The sequence below is a fragment of the Equus przewalskii genome, chromosome 1, assembly GCF_037783145.1.
Source record: "Equus przewalskii isolate Varuska chromosome 1, EquPr2, whole genome shotgun sequence".
Lineage (NCBI taxonomy): Eukaryota > Metazoa > Chordata > Mammalia > Perissodactyla > Equidae > Equus > Equus przewalskii.
This window is the reverse complement of record NC_091831.1, coordinates 52,890,158-52,906,150: the sequence shown is the minus strand read 5'-3', so window position 1 is coordinate 52,906,150 and position 15,993 is coordinate 52,890,158. Positions and strand designations below refer to the sequence as shown.

Sequence of the window (15,993 nt, the reverse complement as noted above, 5' to 3'; positions counted from 1 at the left end):
GGGCAAAATAACTTACAGATATGAAAAGAAAATTAGAGGGGCATATGTTTGTGGTTGAGAAAGTATGTCTGTTCAAATGTATGGGAGAGAATTAGCATGGAGAAAATCCCGCTGTACAGAAGGGGATTGTCTGGGGTTGCATGAGGAGCTGAGAATTCTGGGATGACCCTCAAGCTCTTTGGCTGACAAAGTATCCTCAACTAGATGCCTGGAGTTGGGAACAATTGATGCCAGGTGGGTAAAAGAGAAAGTGGATTCCATTTACGTTACCACCTCATTTACTTCTGGGGCAAGACAGACAAATAATAAAATATATATGTATCTGCATTAAATGACCATCACGTTTCATTTGTTTTCAAAGCTGTCTATGGATATTCGCACTGAAAACATTTCAAAATCTAAGTGAGAGCAGCCCTTTGTTAATGTAAACAATAGATTAGAACCAGTGTAGAAACTATTAATATTACCATGTTTCAAACAGCAAGCAGAAAGGAAAACTATGAAAAGAAAAAAGAATAGTTATAGAGGACCCCAACCATGAGATCTTATATTAAAGTGAAAGACAGTCCTACTATTTTGAGTCAAAAATATTGTTACTTACAAAGCTTTGGTCAATAACAGCCTTTCACATAAAGCATCATTTTTGTTTTTCTCTGTGAACGTTTTTCATTTTACATTTGTCATGTAATCCATTGTATTAATAGTTGTTTAAAAGCTGATTTACTTTTCTCCTAAAACAGACTCACTTTTGTGCACCATCTTCATGCAAATGGTGGAGCCCTCCTCAGCTGGAACTGCCCTCAATAAGTCATCATGTGGACTTTGACCTCTGACCACATTTGGAAAGTGACCAAATCAAGACAGAAAAATCTAACTTGCCAAAGACCACATAGGAAGTTCTTGGCAAACTCAGATGAGAAAACAGAGTTCATGAACTTCAAGAGCCAACATTTTTAACCACTGCCTCTGTTCCTTGTTTTGGGAACCCTTTTCCAATAAAAAAAAAAAAGTAGAAAATTCTAGAATTTTCTTGCTTTTTTTCCATGACCAATTTAATGGAGTGGTGGAAAGAGCTCTGCACTAGGAGTTAGAGACTTAGACTCTTTAAAAAAAACAAAAACAACTTTGTACAGTGCAACATTTCAATGAATCCTTTGTCCCATCGCTCAGCTTCAAGAATCTTAAACTCATAGCCTATCTTATTTCAACTATATCCCACTGAATTCCTTCCTCTCATGTAATTTTGAAGCAAATCCCAGACATCATACCATTTCATCCATAAATATTTCAGTATGTATCTCTAAAAGATGTCTTTTTTTAAAAAACATAACCACAATACCACTATCATACCTAAAGCATTTGATAATAATTATTTAATACAATAAAATATACAATCTATATTCAACATTCCCACTATCTCATAAATATAATAATTTTAACAGTTTGTTTGAATCAAGATCCAAATAAAGTCCACTCATTGTGATTCACTATATGTCTGTAGGTCTTTTAAAAATTTCTAGGCTTTCTCTCCATATCTTTTTTTGATTTGTAACTTATTTATTGAAGAAACCAGGTCATTTGTCCTGGAGGCACATATTAAATTTTGTTGATGGCAACCCTGTGGTATTATTTAACATGTTCCTCAATTCTCTGGTTTTAAATTGGTAGTTGAATCAACAGGTCTGAAAAGATTCAAATTTGGCTGCCTTTGGCAAGAGTCTTTGATAGATGGGGTGTGTTTTCATCAGGAGGCGATAATGTCCGTTTATCTCCTGTTTTATCATGTTAGCACATGTTGGTGCTCAAGGTCTAGGTTCATTAATTCATTAAGGATTGTAGAATAATGATATTATAATTCTGTTAGTCTGTCTTCATTCCTTAGCCAGAATAAAAAGAAAGTTTCTCTGGTTTACTATATAGCTCCCCAGAAGTACAATTCATAAAGCAAAGGCAGGATAAGTGCTTAATTCTTTCCTCTTTTTCTTTTTTTTTTTTTTGGTGAAGATTGGCTCTGAACTAACATTTATTTCCAATCTTCCTCTTTTTGCTTGAAGAAGATTGTCGCTGAGCTAACGTCTGTACCAGTCTTCCTCTATTTTGCATGTGGGACAGCACCACAGGATGGCTGATGAGTGGTGTGTAGGTCCTCCCAGGATCTGAACCCATGAACCCCAAGCCACCTGAAGTGGAGTGCACAAACTTAACCACTACGCCACTGGGCTGGCCCCTTAAGTCTTTCTTTTTACTATTAATTTTCAAAATAATGAATTGGTTTACTAGTATCATACAATGATGACTAACTAGTTGTTATTTTTTAGTATCATTATGAACTCATAGGAGTTTATAGTTCACTAGAGGAAGTAGATGTACATTGACAATTATAATACAACACGATTTTGTGTTATAGTAAAAGTAAGTAAACACTTCTATGGGCATCCAGAAGTGAGAGTATCTAACTCTGCTTTATGGGGTATGACAAAGGCCTCAAAAAGGAGACAGTACTTGAGTTGAGTGCTGAGAGATGGAGGTCACCAGGCACAGAAAATCAAGAATTTGTTCTCCCATGACTAATAAAACATTAGCTGAGTCCACTTCTGCAAATGGCTCCAAGCTTTTTTTTTTTTTTTTTTTTTGCTGAGGAAGATTCACTCTGAGCTAGCATCCACTGCCAGTCTTCCTCTTTTTGTATGTGAGCTGCTGACAGATGAGTGGTGTATGCACATGCCTGGGAACCGAACCTGGGCTGCCAAAGCGGCGCATACCAAACTACACCACTAGGCCATCGGGGCTTGCCCCAGTTCCAAGCTTTTTATCTAGCACAGCTGATGAGGTGGAAGGAAATGAATGAAATTCACTAAGTCAGGATATAAAACGGGTAAGGAGGAAGAGTCATGTGGTGGGATGGGAACTGTAGGGATGGGATGAAGAAATCAGCTCTTATATGTTGAGTTTGTGATGCCTTTGGGATATCCAGGTAGAAATGTTTGGCAGACAGCTGGAAATAAGGTATAAAGCACAGGAAAACCAGCTGTCCAGACAGATCAATTTAAGATTAACCAGCATGTAACAGTGAAGTCCTGCAAGTGGGGTGAGATCATTCAAGGAGGGTAGAGTAAGAAGAAAAGGGGCACTAAGAAGAATCTACCTCCATATTTAAGGAGTCTGCAGCGGAAGACAAATCTACAAGGGATCCTGAAAAGGAGCAGAGAAGTAGGAAATAGCCTGTAAGCCAAAGGAGGGGACAGTTCGAGAAAACACAGAGAGGTCAGGGAAAATATCAACTGAAAAGTAAACCACTGGGCTTTCCAATTAGGTGGCCACTAGCGATCTCACCAAAGGCCGTTTCATGGATTGGTGAGGATAGAAGCTACATTTCAACGCATGCACAGTGCATAAGAGGGGAGGAAATAGAGACAGAAATGAAATTACTGTTTTCAAAAAGTTTGGTAGGGTCTGACAGTGTGAAAACTCATTATTCTAGATTGCGTCCCATATGTAACATAAAATCAACTAATCAATAAATATTTATTGTAAGCTTATTACTATAAGCCATTGTGCCAAAGTATTACTAGTGTAAAAAAGATATTTATGGCATAGTCCTTGTTGTAAAGGATACAATTGTGAAGGAGAAAGTACGCAAATTCATAAATGCATGTTTAAAAAGAAAGTTCTTCAGAAACCCTAAGAAATCAAACTAAATAAAGCATTTTTTAAATATGTTGGCCTTCATTATCTCTTTAAAATTGTACAAAGATTGCATGTTCATGATTCTAAAAAGCAAGGAAAATGTGTGCTCTTAAAAAAATAAATATAAAATAAATTTGATGCGTGAAACACATACAATTCTGTGAATCAATGTATTTAGAAGTCTTTCAATTAGTAATGCAGCACAAGATTCTTGTATCTATTCATTAAAAGATCAGATTCAGTCTCTCTGAATGTAGAAAGAATAATCACATTATCTTACCAGCCACGGCTCGGCTAATATATGTATATGGATTCAGCACAGTGTCTGTGAAGTATTACAATAAGTGAATTCTTTATTAACAGTTCAACAAAGTCAGCAGTGGCTATTGTCATTACAACTTCCAGTGCAGGACGACCCCTCCTCAGCCTATTATTTCCCCTCCATTGACCTTCAGTGAAGACTTTCCACACTTAACGAAAGTACTCTTATAGTCCTAGAAGTGGTTTTTCACCATCCTGGTTTTTTTCACCAACCAAAGCTGTTTTGATCAGCTTTCTAATCAGATCCTACTTCAGATTCAAGAGGAGACTAAAACTGACCATGAAAAAGACCATTGGGTTACATAAGTGCTTCCCTCTCAGCAGCATCCTGAACTTTGAGAAGTCTTTCTTTTGCTGCCTCTCATGGCAGCACTATGAAATCCAGAAATCAAATCTTAACACAGGCAAATAAGAATGCAATGATGGGCAGCCAGATCCAAAAAAATTCATATCCTCATAAGAGGAATCATAGTTGGATGGCATCAGCTCCTTCTCTGGGGAGGGAATGTTTCCATTTACATTTAATTCTATTATCCACAATAGGGTTACAAATAAGAGGTCAAGGATGACAAACAAGCAGAAAGACCTTACACAACACTGGATACACGTGTCTTCTCCTTTCCTTCTTAAGACTCAATCCTGGCCTTGAGTTGCTCAGGGTGGATGTAACAGACACTGTGCCATGCTTGAGTGCTGTGGCTCCCACTGAGTGGGTTCTCCATGTGTTCTGGCAGATGGCTCACCTCCAGGTGGGGCCTTTTCCCTGCTCCCCATTCCCTAGAGAAAAGAAATCTCAACGGATGGTTCTGAGACTGGCCTCTACCGGTGGCCCAGGACTAGTGGCTCTGCAGTCTGACCAGGTAGTGGGCCTTCTTGGGCAGCGGGTGGGCCCTAAATAAAACTGTCACATATATTGGTGCAATGAACTGCAGGTTCATCTGTGCATTATATAACAACCTTCTTTCCTCTAGTGCCTGGGACCAGATGGCTAAGCAAATAAGTAAATTACAACCAAGTCTGTTCCAATGTTATGACTGCGGAATCTGAGATAATTCCTTTAATCAGCCTTCCAAAGAGTTGAGTCTCCTTTGTGTCCTGACCTAGAAGTGGTTATCTTTCACCAGGACTTTCAGAGTCCTTTGGTGATAAAAGACTTTCAGTATCAGTGAATAAGTTTTATTTCTGAATTTTCTGGAGGTGAGTTAATGAAAACCTCTGGATCCCATTTCACTGTGGAAATAACTGATGCCATTTAAGAACTGTTGAAGAATTTGGGAGAAAAATATAAAGCCATATCAGGGTTTTGGTTTAAAATAGAGATTTCAAAATAAGCCAACTTATTAGAATGCAAAAGGGAACTTCAAAACTCAAATTCCCAACCCATAACCTTTTTTTTCCCCAGACAGCCAGACGTTCATCTTCCTTTCTCATTAAAAATATCAAGTACTGGGGCCGGCCCAGTGGTGCAGTGGTTAAGTGCACATATTCCACTCTGGCAGCCTGGGGTTCGCCGGTTCGGATCCCGGGTGCGGATACGGCACCGTTTGGCATGCCATGCTGTGGGAGGCATCCCACATATAGAGTAGAGGAAAATGGGCATGGATGTTAGCTCAGGGCCAGTCTTCCTCAGCAAAAAGAGGAGGATTGGCAGTAGTTAGGGCTAATCTTCCTCAAAAAAAAAAACAAAATGAAACAAAACAAAAGAGTGACAGGTACAGTTGTAAAATGTTATTTTATGATAATTTATTCTAAATCACTATTCTCTAAACATAATGATTTAGAAAATTGCAATTACTAAGGAAACATAAAATAACATCTACAAAGTGTTTACAACAAGTAAAAAATATACGTATGTGTATAGATGAGGTACAGAGGAGTCACAGGTGACTTTTATTTTTCGGTAAAGTTGTTTGTAAGAGCCTTAGAATGAAATCATAGAATTTTCTATCTAAATACCTTACTGAGGATAGAGGTTGGTAACTTCCCAAGGTTCACCTCGTTTATGACAGGTGCTGCTTAGAATCCACATCCCTACATTCTCATCCTAATATTCTTTCAAGTATTTTCTTGATTTCACTTTTTAAAAGTAAAGGTTACTTTTTGGGAATAATAAAAGAAATCACAACCAATTATCATAAACTTAAATAAACATTAGAGGCAGTTTATAAAATATTTGTCAAGATTGTGGACTCTGGAATAAAGTAAAATACAGCCTAAGCACAACTTCAACATTTACCACCTGTGAGACCTAAACCTTTCTGAACCTCAACTTCCTCACTGGGAAAATAAGGACATTATAATATAATAGCATGTGGTAGAAAAATGGATGAAGGCAAATTTCTCTCCTGCTTGCATGACATTGTTTCCAGCCTGAAGACCTTAAGGAAAAGGAGGGTAAACTCAGGCTTCTCTGTTAAATATGTTAATAAACAAACACTAAAAGCAAACCACATATCTGATAAGGGGTTAGGATCCAAAATAAATAAGAAACTCATACATCTCAACAGCAAAACCAATCTGATTGAAAAATGTACAGAGGAACTGAATAGACATTTTTCCAAATAAGACACACAGAAGGCCAACAAATACATGAAAAAGTAATCAACATCACTGATCATTAAGGACATGCAAATCAAAACCGCAATGAGATATCATCTCACATCTGTTAGAATGCCTAGTATCAAAAAGGGAAGATATAATAAATGCTGACAAGGATGTGGAGAAAAGGAAACCCCCGTGTACTGTTGGTGGGAATGTAAATTGGTGCAGGCATTGTGAAAAACAGTATGGAGCTTCCTCAAAAAATTAAAAATAGAACTACTATATGATCCAGCAATCTCACTTCTGGGTATATATCCAAAGAAGACGAAATGACTATCTCAAAGAGATATCTGCATTCCCATGTTCATTGCAGCATTATTTGCAATAGCCAAGACTTGGACAAAACCTAAGTGTCCGTCAATGTATGAATAGATAAAGAAAATGCGGTGTATATATGTTACCAAAACCAAAGTGGGTTCGCCTCCTGCTGAGTTAAGTAAGACTCCCCACCAACTCGAAGAGGTAAGTTGTCTCACAAAGTAAAGTATATTTGCAGCAAATAGGAGACCAGGCAAAATCATTTCCAAAGTCGTGGCGTCCCCGAACAAAGGGAAGCAGGGACCTTTTATTTTGGATGGGGGATGAATATTCAAAAGGGATAGGTGGGTATTCGCTTGTGCAGGCTCAGTTGGAAAACATGCTTCCACATACACTGCAGGTTATGGTAATAAGGCCTAAGCTCCTCCTGGAAACACCTTAGCATTAAAAATAAGTTGTAAGTCATAGGCATAGCTCTTTTGGTGAGGGTTGGTCTGGTTCAGGGTGGTTGGTGATTGCATCTCCTTAACATAACAAAAGAGGGAAAAATCCATTTGGAAAAACAGTTAAATGCTTCCAAACTCACCCTTGAGTTCCTCAGGGCAATTAGCTGGTGACACATATACAATGGAATATGATTCCGCCATAAAAAAGAAGGAAATCCTACTACTTACAATAATACTGGTGAACCTTGAGGACATTATGTAAAGTGAAATTAGTCAGAGAAAGGCAAATGCTATATGATCTCACTCATATTTGGAATCGGAAAACATCGAACTCAGAGACAGAGTAGAATGGTGGTTGCAAGGGGTCAAAGGGTGGAGGAAATGGGGAGATGTTGGTCAAAGGCTACAAACTTTCAGTTATAGGATGAATAATTTCGGGGGATCTAATGAACTGCACGGTGACTATAGTTAACAATACTGTGTTGTATACTTGAAAGCTTCTACGAGAGCACAGTTTTAATGGTCTCACCATAGCAACAACAACAACGACAACAACAAAACAGTAATTATGTGAGGTAAAGGACGTGTTAACTAACCTCATTGTGGTAAACATTTCCCAATATATAGGTGTATCAACTCATCACATTGTGCATCTTAAACCTTTACCACGCTATATGTCAATTATATCTCAATAAAGCTGGAAAACAAACAATACAGTTCTTTACAATGGCCCATTCTCTACATTCGTTCTTCCACATACATTTCAAAGGCTGGCACGCTATAATGGGGTATTAAATCAGGTAACATATGTGAACCATATAGAGCCTAGTATATAGTATGCACCCAGCAGTATTGCATTAGTTGCAAGTATTACGCGTTACCTAGTATTGCTCAGTGAAGCAGATGGGAGTTTTTGGATTTGGGAGGTAAGTAAATTGTGTTTGCATCCTAAATAGTCTGTATTATGTGAAACATTCTTCCATGGAGTCCAAACCACTTCCTGGTGCATAATTAGTAAAAGTATAAATCAATCAGGCTGTCAGCATATGAGCGCAAAATTGCAAAGGAAGATGACAACATCATTATCCTCAAAAAACAAATAACTAAATGAAGAGGGAGGGAAGGAAGATGAGCTCTGCTGGCCGAGTGAAGTACCAGGCTGATCAACTCATTGAGCTTTTTCGATGTTAGTCTCCCCCCATGTTACCTGCTCTATTCCTCAGACACGAGCTGGGTAGCATTTAGAGAATTAGGAGAAATAGTATCTGCAGGTTTATTTGACATATCTTTTCTATTTATACTGTATTTTAGGGGAAAGAGAATTAATTTAACCAAGAAAAGAAATATTTTGATGCCCTTACTCATCAAATAAGCCGACTTTCTGCCAAATGAATGTGATCACAGGCCAAGGGTGAGCTTTCCAATCAGGAAACCAGCAAAGGACAAGACGACATCAGGCTCATTTTATAGGCTTTGTGTTTGATTAATAGCACTGCGAGAGATTTAAAAAAGAAAAAGGATAGTACTAAATGATGTCATCTACTTACAGGAAAACTACACAGTAATACACCTATAGTAATATCAAGGTTACAGCTGACGAAACATATTCCAGTCCTAAAAAAGGAAATTTATCATCTTACTTCTTTAATTATCTTACTTTTGCAATCAAAGATTGAAGCTATTCTATTTCACGTTTGTGAAAAATTTCTGCAAATTGTTCTAACTGCCTGTAATTTCATTCGAGGCAAATGAAACTTTCAAACAAAAAAGTGACTTTACTATATTCATTAATTCATTTAACAAATATTTATTGCAAGGCTATTATGAGCAAGGCACTGTGCTATGGAAAATAAGACAGTGTCTCTGCCCTCACGGACATTACAATCCAGTGGAGGGAAAGGGACAATATAGAAGTCAAAGACCTAATAAAAACACAGAGATTATTAATGAAATACAATGAAGAAAGTAAAATGGGACTGTGAGAGAGAATAATAGAGGGACCTGCTCTAGATGGGGGGATTGGGGAAAATGTAACACCTGAGCCGAGACCTAAGTGATGAGGAGACAGTCCCATTGAAAGCCAGGGAGTTATCTATGCAGAGAGAACTACACAGGCAAAGGTCCTAATGCAGAAAAACCTCTAGTAACTGACAGATGGGCAGATGACTAGTATGAAGGAGCAAGGGAGATGGTGGCATGAGGCTTGAGAAAAGACAGGGTTATATCATTTGTAGAGGCCTTGGACCATGGTGAGGCGTTTGAATTTTTATCCTAATGGCAGACATCGGAGGTGCTTAAGCAGAAGATGAAACATTCTGATGTATGTTTGGAGTGTGTGTGTTCGATTGTATCTTTTACTAAGAAAAATCCAGGTCTCCTACAATAAGTGTGAAATATCAGAGAAATATCAACATCGGTATAACTCAAATGTAAATAAGATTTTCTTTCTTGCTTGATTTAATTCTTAACTATTTGTGGAATCCAAAAGTCAGGCAGATGCTACACTAGTGAAAGAGAATAGAGATGTAGCACAGAGGCTAACAAAAGAACAATCTAGGAAAAAGGCATCTGAATGTAAGAGTTTTCCAGACTGGCCCGGAAACTTGGGTCTAGACTGAGGTGAAATCCTGAAAATTTGGTCCCATGTTGGAAAGCCATTCTGCAACTCTTGGTCTCATAAAGTCACTTACTTCTCCCAGGGTCTTTCATTATTGGTATGGAAGGGTGTAGAGTTATAGAAACATGTAATCTCAGGCTTAGAAAGAAACTTAGAACAGTGGTTTTCAAACACAAGATCACCCTGGTAACTTGTTAAAATGTAGACTTTGCTTCTGGTGGGGCATGAAACTGCACTTCTAACAAGACCCCAGGTCAACCTTTACACTGTGAGTAGAAAAGTATGACATTGTGTTCAGCCCCTTTTTTGTCCCATCTGCTCTACCATTCATACCTGAGTCCTTGAGATTAAGCTCCAAGAGTTTGTATCTCCTTGTGGATCTCAGCATGGAATCCTCCATTGTAGCAAATATTGAGCATATAGTTGGTGCTCAATACGTTTTTGATGACTAGGTCAATGAATGGGTGGACAAATGAACACCTCTAACATATTTATCAACCTCTGATGAAAACCTCAGGATTACTAACTAAAGAGGCATTTTTTGGAGAGTTTTGACCACCGGGAATTCCTTGTCTGTACTGAGCCAGCATCTGTCTCTCTATGATTGAAATCATTGGTCCTAGATCTGTCCTCTGGGGAAATACACGGCAGTCTTCTTTTTTGACACATTGGGTCTAGCAGTTGCTTAGTTAACAATAAAAATTCATTTAAAGTAAAGGGTCCCCTTTTAGAAAGATACCTGCATTAAACGTTTGATTTTATCTTAAAACATATGAATGCACATTCATTCACCAATCTTTTGTGTAGATGTGAGACTGAGAACATGGGTCCTTTGATGATCTTTATCAGTTTATATTGCCTGTCAGCATAAACCACACCTATAATAACACATCAAGCACCTGTGAAATAATGCTGGAATGAGAGAAAAGTGCATTGAGGGGGAGAATTAAAAACCTAGCTTGGACCAGTCTGCGATGATATAGCTTGTTCCTAGCAAAGGCATTGTATTGGAAGAGGTGGAGCAAAAGCTACAGAGAGCAGAAAAACCTGGAAGCAGTGGCCCTACAGCCATGTCATGGAGGTCTCTCTTTACTTATATTAAGTCAAGGTGATTCACTACCTGCAGTAAGTGAGGAAAGCACTCATGGTGTTTTCAAACTGTTCTACTCACATCAGAAGTACTAATCAGTACATAAAAATAATCTCAAAGCTCCTAAAAATCAGGCCAATATAAAGTACGTGGTTGTCAGTTTCCCCTTTCATCAAGAAGACGTTTCAAGATTTACCAGTGCACGGAATGCTCAGGCACTTCTTTGGTTTCCATTTTGAGAATCAGCTTCTATCTCTGTCCAATATATTGACTTTCATTTATTGTAAAAGTTTCATTATATTCTCTAATAAATTAATCAGTCCTAAGATGTCTCTTTTCCTTGAATTTTTGGATTATATTTTCCTTCTATAATTCTTCAAAAAGAGTTCATCTATCTGTTACTGCTCAACTTAAAATTTAAAGACCGAAAAGATATTTTAAAGTTTTTATTTGTTCTTAAAATACAGTGATATGTTTCATTTAATAGGTGGCACCTATCCCAAAGTACTCCTCCTCACATAAAGAATTTAACAGTCTTATATTTGTACGGTACTGTGTACTTTCACACTCATTATCTTGCTTAAGTCTCACAGCAACTGTGGGAGGTCGGTGGTATCATTTCTGTTTTGAAAAGACAAAATGAAACTTAGAGGTGGTCAGTGTCTTGTAATATATATAGGCCACCCAGTGGGAAAGTGACAGAATAGGGCTGGAAGGAAGCTAGCCTTTTGACTCTTTGGCCCTTCTTTTAAATCTCCCAATTGTATCAACTAAGGCCAAGGAGCAGTAAGAGCTTCTGCCCTTTCATCCCATGGCTCTGTGATGCTCAAACATATTGACAGGTTCAGATAATGTTATTTATTTGAATTAAAGACTCTCTTCCTCCTTCCAAAAGTATGTTAAAGAGCTGCAAGATTACAGTGAAATCAAATTATTTGGGAAATCTTTTTTTTTCATTAGTTAGTTAGTTTTAGAATTTTGTAATATATCTGGAAATAGTTCTAGATAATATTCACAGTGTTTTGAAGCTAGGATTGAAAATCCCTGTCTGATGTTGATTTAACTCTGGGGATGTCATTACTGAAGCATGGCATCGTTACTGGTTTATGGTAAATAATCATCTATTCATTTTGTCATAGCAGAATATACATTAAAAATTAAAAGACTATTTAAAAAGTAATCTACACTACGCATTTTTATCTAGGTCAGTGGATAAATATAGATAGATCACAAACAGAAAGAAAAAGTATTTTCAGCAACCCTGAATCATAGTCTGATTTGGATGTCTTTGGTAACAACTTTAATGACCTTTCTTAACACTCAAGGTGAGAAATTAAAAATTTGGAGGGAAAAATGTAAAAGCAATCCTACAAATCATTTAGTGTTGAATTTGGTTTAAATTTATTCCACCTGAGAGAAGTTTCATTATTACGGTCAAAAGAGCTGCTCTTAGTTTCAGACCGTTTCTGTTTATAAAGAAACTTCCTCATATTTTTAGTTATAAGAAAAACACAATCTCTAATTGTATACATAATCCCTGCAGAGTTAATTCAACTGTGAGTATCTTTTTTGAACTCCAAATAAAGAGTGAAGTAAGAAAGGCCTGAGAAGTTTATATTCACCAGAAGATTTTAGGTTCCTCTCTCAGTTACTATACGTGTCATTTTCTCTGTAAGGTGAACACGCTTGGCGAGCTTTTCATGACTCAAATGACTTTCTTCTTGGTCAAGATGACCTTCTGGGCCTGCACCCCCAAAACAGTAAGCATAAACTGATATGACCCTAAATCTTTTAAAAAAAGAACATATCGTTTATGTTTGACTAAAGGTCTGCGTCTATCATCATTTTCATGTGGTTTCTTTATTTGTCATACATACTCAGAACTTGTCTTTCTTTTTTACTTATAAGATACAGACTGATTCCTACCCCCACCCTCACCCCTCACCCCACCAATGGTTTCTACCACCTGGGGGATTAAGCTTTGATTTGTTTAAGAGGTTGTTACCCTGCCAAATACATCCATGCGTATCTTCTTACCATACACTGTTAACTGTAGGGCAAGAAAAAATATGATGAATATTGTAATATGTTGTAATATATGATGAATATTGAATATAGTGTAAACTATAATTATATCTACTTCAATTTTCTAAGATCACAGATTTGCGTTACAGTGATCATAACTAAACAGAATGAGTCCACATGCCCATTTTCCAAGTCTAAATGAGAGTACAAGAAAAAAGATGATGCAGATACTGATGGCACTTTGCTTAAGACTCTTTGTTTAAAGCTGGGAAGGAGGTGGACTCTATGATACTCATACCTCAGGTGCTCAGTGACATGGTGCTGTCTGCTGGCTTCCTGAGATACTACACTGCTTGTTAAATGGAAAGTGGAAAGGTGAGGACTCCAAGAAGGAAAGTGAGGTCCCCAGTTAGAAGACTCTTGTTTAGTTCAAGTACAGATGACAGTGACTCAGTTTAGGGTTGTAGTGGTAATGGTCCTGGATAACAGTGGTAGAGATGGAAAGAGTGGAAGAATTTGGGATAGATTTTGGAGGAGAATTAATAAAATGTACTGATGAATTAGATTTAGGGGTTGAGGAAAAGGAAGAATCAGGACACTCTTTCGGTTATTTGCTTGAACTACTGGGTGGATGGTAGAGGATAACATTTATTTAGATTAAGAAGAACAGGATTTGAATATTAGAGAGGTGGAAATTAAGAGTTCTGTTTTAGACATGATATATTTAACATACCTATTAGCCATCCGACTGGAGATTAGAGTTGGAATTTGAGGCTGAGAAGTCAGATATTTCGAGTAGGTAGCCCTCTCAGTACCCATTCAAATCCTTTGACATAAGATGTACCCATGGCATGATGGCTCTGGCAGAGTTAAGATATCAGGTGGGAGACAAGAGTTTCTCACACATGAGTGCTTGAACTATAGACCCACAGCTGATATTTCCCAGTGTTGGCTGTGCCTAGTTGCCTTTAAACCACAAAATCACTTTGATGCTTGGCTTGGAATTCTGAAGGTTGATCAGCCTGGTTTCAGAGGGTGGAGGAGGGAACCAGATGGACCACTCGACCCTCTCTGATTGAGGCTTTGAGTACTGTCTAAATGTCCTTGGAGGATTTGGATTTTCCTTATTGGATCTCTCATAGCTATCATGGCTTTTCTCTTCCTCTGGAGGAAGGTGAGGAGAGCTGTCAGACCTCTGTCACTGCACGTTTGATGCATGATAATTTAAATGGCTGGAACCCACACATCAGTCGACTACTCCTCCTCCAAGATGGTTCCCAATGATTCTCATCTCCTTGTATTTATTTCTTTGTGTAGTCTCCTCCCACACTGAATCAGGGCTGAGGGCTTCTCCAAGTTACCAATAGGCAAAGATGGATGACTTCTAAGGAGAGGTCATAATAGCATCGCAGCTTCCACCTTGTTCTCTTAGATTGCTCGCTCTGAGGGAAGCCAGTTGCTATATCCTGAGGACACTCAAGAGAGCCTGGAGAGCTCAGGCAGAAAGGAACTGAGGCCTCCCACCAACAGCCAGCACCACCTTGCCAGCCATGTGACTGAGCTCCCTTGGAAGTAGGTTCTCCAGCCTCATCAAGCCTTCAAAAGGCTTCAGCTGATGTCTGACTATAACCTCTTGAGAGACTCCACGCCAGAACCACCTATCCAAACTGCTCCAGAGAAACTGTGAAAGATAATACACGATTCTTATTATTTTAACTTTTGGGGTAATTTGTTATGCAACAATAAACAACATCCATTTCATCCTTTAACAAGATAGCATTGTTGTTGTTATGAACAACCTTATGAGTAAGAACTTTCTATTTTGTGATGTTAAAAACATGGAAAATAAATTCACTTGTGAGTTTTCCGGAAGAGAAACAGCCAATCAATTCACAGACTTTCTTAAATTCCAAGCTCTGTGCTAAGGAACCAGTATAGCAGAAGTTGTGATTATTTGTGAACAAAGAAGCCAAATGACCTAAATTTGTTAAAACGTGGTGATTTAGGAACTCAGCCTGCATGACAAAAGAAAGCACAAAAATATTTTGGATCTTTTGTTTTTATGTCACAAACAGTTTCAAAGTTCAGAGGAAGGAACATTGCTGTTTCCTCTGCAGCAAAGCAGACTGAGCTGAGTATTTTATTTGTCTGAGAATAAGAAGTTTTGAGATTTTGAATTCTGAATATCAGCCAGAATTATTCACAGCAAATACCTCCCAGGATGTAACTTCTAACCAAAACCTGCCAGAACATAAGTGTTTTTGTTTTTGGTTCCTAGAAACCTGTCCACCTTTAACAGGAATCTGAACTAACAGAATTTGTTAAATCATAAACTCATTTTCTGTGCAAGCACTCCCAAAACTTAAAATGTTACCCTGTGCTGTACTAGCCTGACCCTGCTGTTAAGAGTTGGAAGTCCCTTCTCACCCACAACATAGTGTCAATTGGCTAAACACGGATAATTTTGTACGATTGTAATCAGTTTCAAGTCTATTTTGCATTCATTATCTCATTTGAATCTTTTTTTCTTTTTGAGGAAGATTAACCCTGAGCTAACATCTGCTGCCAATCCTCCTCTTTTTGCTGAGGAAGACTGGCCCTTAGCTAACACCTGTGCCCAGCTCCCTCTACTTTATACGTGGGACTCTTGCCACAGCATGGCTTGCCAAGCGGTGCCACGTAGGCACCCAGGATCCCAACTGGCGAACCTGGGGCCGCTGAAGCGAACGTGTGAACTCAACCACTGCACCACCGGGCCAGCCCCTCATTTGAATCTTAAAACCACCCTGTCGGTGGGCATCTCATTTAAGAAAACTGAGGCCTAGAGAAGTTATTCACCAACCTCATTTCCTTGAACAATTTACCAAATTAATTTACCTTTCTGAGAAATGAGTGAACTGGACTGTTTCCTGAAGTCTCTTCCAGTTCTTAAATTCCTTTACTCCAAG

The 15,993-nt window shown here is 38.2% G+C and overlaps 1 long non-coding RNA gene and 1 pseudogene across 2 annotated transcripts in view; one reads left to right on the top strand and one right to left on the bottom strand.

Moving 5' to 3' along the window:
- The window catches only part of LOC139074167 (uncharacterized), a 48,616-nt gene extending 47,003 nt beyond the window's left edge, over positions 1-1,613 (top strand). For both annotated transcript variants that reach the window (XR_011523698.1, XR_011523699.1), the window contains exon 4: positions 741-1,613. This is a non-coding gene — a long non-coding RNA (uncharacterized lncRNA). The remainder of the gene's footprint in view (positions 1-740) is intronic.
- A 2,491-nt stretch (positions 1,614-4,104) lies between these two features.
- On the bottom strand, positions 4,105-6,037 carry LOC139083456 (STARD3 N-terminal-like protein pseudogene; annotated as a pseudogene).
- Between the last annotated feature and the right edge of the window lie 9,956 nt (positions 6,038-15,993).